Source organism: Tarenaya hassleriana, unplaced genomic scaffold (assembly GCF_000463585.1).
Source record: "Tarenaya hassleriana unplaced genomic scaffold, ASM46358v1 Cleome83, whole genome shotgun sequence".
Classification (NCBI taxonomy): Eukaryota; Viridiplantae; Streptophyta; class Magnoliopsida; order Brassicales; family Cleomaceae; genus Tarenaya; species Tarenaya hassleriana.
The window spans coordinates 519,749-524,054 of record NW_010970743.1 but is presented as its reverse complement, the minus strand read 5'-3'; the positions used below and the strand labels follow the sequence as shown (position 1 = coordinate 524,054).

The 4,306-nt window shown below is 43.6% G+C and overlaps 1 pseudogene; it reads right to left on the bottom strand.

Annotated features, from left to right (window-relative positions):
- Positions 1–1,362: 1,362 nt before the first annotated feature.
- LOC109116232 overlaps positions 1,363–4,306 on the bottom strand; it is a 10,817-nt pseudogene continuing 7,873 nt past the window's right edge.

The window sequence follows — 4,306 nt, the reverse complement described above, 5'->3', positions numbered from 1 at the left end:
CACGAGAGAAAACGACGGAAAACCGAGTCGGACGGGTCGAGACCCGACGGTCCGGATGCGTGGTCCGTCCGTTCTGGGAAGCAGAACGGACGGTCCACGATAACACGCAGACCGTCCGTTCTATGAGGATAGAACGGACGGGGTCCGCACAACGTAGACCGTCCGTTCTGCCTTACTGGAACGGACGGTCCACGTGCAATTCTGGACCGTCCGTTCCAGGTTCTGGTTTTCCGAAAATTAAACCGAAATTAGGGTTAAATCACTTTATAAGAAAGTGATTAGAACCTTAATTAGAGAGAGACTTTGAGCAGCCGACTTTTGGCAGAAAAGAGAGGGTTTTTGGAGATCCAAAACGAGTTCTAAGTCTTGAGATTTCTCGGTGCACATATCGAATAGAGATTCGAGTCCTAGCAGACAAGTTCCAATCGTTGGAATCCATCCCGAGGTGTGGATACGTGTAGAGGGCGAGGTATTCTTCCTGCCTTTCGTGATCAAACGACTTCTTCAGTTGATACAGGCCCCGGATCGATTGAGGTAAGCGTTCTAACGTTTCTACGAATTCAATAGCAGCATGGTTCTAGGGTTCTATAAATTTTTGTTTTACTTCCGCTGCACAAACCCTAGAATCGATCTCCTAGGAATTAGATTCGCTCATGAGATCCCAGGAAACCCAACACAAACGATTTAAACACATTGAAGACCTCACTCTTGTTTTTCAAAAGATATACCCAAGTGTACTTAGTCTTTTCATCAATAAAAGTCACAAAATATTTAAAGCGATCACGAGAAAAACACGGTGCCGTCCAAACATCGGAATGAATCAAATCAAATGCATTATCATAAATTGTTTGAGAAATCGGAAAGACCGAACGAGAGTGTTTACCAAGTAAGCAATGTTTTTGGTGTGCGGTACAAGTAAAGTAAGCGCTTTATTATGCGGGTGGCCTAAACGATCATGCCATAATGAATCGGAAACGTGAAACGAAGAAGCAGAAGGAGAGTGCAAGTCTTCTATAATGTAGAGATTGCCTCTCTTTATTCCTTGACCGAACGGGCTATCTGACTTAATATCCTGAAACACCACGCCATTAGTTCGGAAAATAACATTGCAGTGTGTATCATGAATAAGTCTAGAAATAGACAACAAATTTGCACTAAAATCAGGAATATAGTATGCCAAAAATTCCATTCCAAAAAGACGAAACTTCCCACGACCTTGTATGGGAACTAGTTGACCATTTGCCACGGTAACCATGCCGTAATATGAATCGAGTGTATGAAACAGATTTTTGTTTTTGAGCATATGCATTGTAGCACCCGAATCAATCACAACATGAGGAGATGATAGTGTAGAAAAATTACCGGATTCTTTATCCTTCAAGGCAAGGACGAAATTCTTGAATTCCTCCTGACTAAAAGAGATAGTTTGGCCGGCAGTCATGGCAGTTCCCTTAGGTGGCTGATTGTCCTGAAAGCGAGCAGGTTTCAGGTGCGGATGCAGAATCCAACACCGATCTTTGGTGTGACCAGATTTCCGGCAATGTTCGCACATCAATTGGCGCTTGTGCTTGGTCGACATTGAGTAGACATTCGACTTGGTAAGATGGGCCATTTCGTGTGGACCTGTAAACAGATTCCGACCAGTTTCTTCCCGCTTAATGAGCATACATACCTCCGAGAATGGCGGCAATGTGGGCTGGTGGAGAAGGTGGTAGACCAACTCGTTGTAAGAAGAGTCCAAGGTGAGTAGGAGGCCGAAGACATTGTCTTCTTCAGACCGGGAATGCGCCACCTTTGGATCAATCGTCGGTGGACGAATTTCATCCAACTCTGTCCAGAGGGCCGTGTACTCACTTTGGACCTTGTTAAAGGACTGTCCCTGTTGCTGCAGTTGAGACAGTTTCTTCTTTATTTCATAAATTCTGCTAATATTAGAAAGATTACCATAGATTCCCTGCAGAGCATCCCACAAGGCGCGTGCAAATTCGAGAGCAATGAAGGACTGCAGCACAGTGGAATCGAGGGATTCTTGCAAGAGAACCAAAGCCAACTGGTCGTCTTGATTCCATTTGGCGTCTTTCGCGGCAAGCAAGGCCGGATCAGGTGGGGGGCAGTCACAGGGGCGGCGCCTTGAGTCTCAGATGTCTGAGAGGACGTCGCACTAGACTCCGAAACAATATGATTCCAGAGACCTTTGCTACGAAGCGTAGCCTTGGCCGCTTTGGACCAATAAAAATAATTCTCCCCATTCAATGTAATCGGAATCGGTTTTTGGTTGTTTTCCATGGTGAAACAATCAGAAGAAACAGAGATTAAGGGAGAGAAACAGAGAGCAAGAGGTGGAAGCGAAGAGGAAGGAGAAGATCTTATTGCTCTGATACCATAAAGAAATCAAGAGCTAGATCAAAAGTTACAGATTGAATCAGAAGTGGAAGCGAAGAAGAAGAAGAAGAAGAGGAAGAAGAGACGTTCTTCTGAGATGTTGAAAAAGAAAGAATACTCGCTGTGTTTATTGACCTTGATACACTTTACAATATATAGAATGATTTAGAGGAAAGAAAAAGGAAACTAAAGATGTGTTTTTGTACATAAGGAATGAAGAGAAATTAGAGTGGGTATATTGCAGATTTTCCTCAATCACTTTAACGTTCATGAGTGTAGAACCTTATGTATGAGAGCATGTCTTCTTCAGTTTGGTTACTCGATCAGTCCATGGGCTTCTCTCGATCTGTTTCTTGTTCTTCAAGCTGTCTTTCATCTCCTAATTCATCAACACAGGGTTGTTACCATTTTCGCCAAGAGAATCTTAGCTATGTTCTTAACTTCGGTTGAATAAGTTTCTAATGAATCCCTAGATGATAAAAGAATGAATTCCATAGATGAGATTAAACTCGTTGAGGGAGAATACTTCATGTTTGATGTCAAGAAATGAAACAAAGTTTTACCTCAATGGGAGAGGTAGCTTAGGTAACAAGTTAGGTTTACGTGATCGAATTGGTTGAGTGGTGAGGAAGAAAGTATCGCCCCAATCGAGTTTCTGATATTCTGAAACAACAAATGATTGCCCAAACCCTTATATTTCTCCACTTTGCTGCCAAAACTTCTTCTTTTCTCCGGTTGGAAGGTTGAAGAAATCTTGAATATCCGCCTTTAGATTGTCCAAGAAACATGGCTCCATTCCATGGTTTACCAGCTGGAGTAAACATACCAGAAAAGATTGTTGGTTGTGATGCTCTAGGATGATTCGTGATATGATATTTTGACTTTGTATTGATTCATTGATTTATGAATGCATTACTTTTCCCGTTATATGATTAGCATGTTTGTTATATTATGGTAAATATCCTTGAATCATTGCAGATGATTCTAAATTCCCTGGTCAGTTATCATTGTGGGAACAATGATGAATTAAGACCAGCATGATGTGTGATAGATGATTATGATCATATGCATTAGATGCAAATCACAATCATGGGTTCTCGTTTGGAACGAGTTACTGGATGACCCGCATGAGATTGTCACATGGACATGAGTCATGACTTGAATCTCATACAGCGGTTCGTTCTTGGATCCTCAGACCTGAGATGTCTAGAGTATCTGATATGAGGAGTGACGTGTCTTGACTGCGTCAAACGTCGTCTTTAACCGGATGATCATAACGGCGTTGCTCAGATACGTTCACGAATCATATGCAGATAGTAGACATGCAATACGGGACTTGTCACCTCCTACGCAGGAGAGATGTCGCTGGGCCCCTCGTAGAAATCGGACTGTGAAAATGCGTGGCCACGCTATAGATGAATGTACATCTATTTTATCAGTCGGTTTGCCTAGACGAGTAAGCGGTTGAACTTGAAGGGTGGCTCATACCATGCCCTTGTTCAACATACGACATCGTGAGACAAAGGATCAGAACTCGAACTATTGCTGGCTTTGTTAGATCACCTCTAACTCTATTCTAGGGGGGTAGTCATGGCGTCTTGCTAGAGGCTAACCATGACTTGTGGTTCGGGAAAGGTTCCCGAAGCCACTGCCACTTCGAATGGGCCTACAGGGTCACACACCATTAGGGATGGATCACACGTGAAGAGAACAACGCGAGAAAAGAGCGACGAAGCGATCTGGAAGAGTTCCGCTGAGGAACGTTCGTTCCGCTGAGGAACGGACGAACCGTTCCGCAAATGCCAGACCGTCCGTTCCAGGTCTGGAACGGACGGTCTAGGCGTCAAGAACGTCTGTTCTACGTTATAAAATGGACCGTCCGTTCTACGTAGAAAGTCAGAACGTCCGTTCCAGGTATGGAACG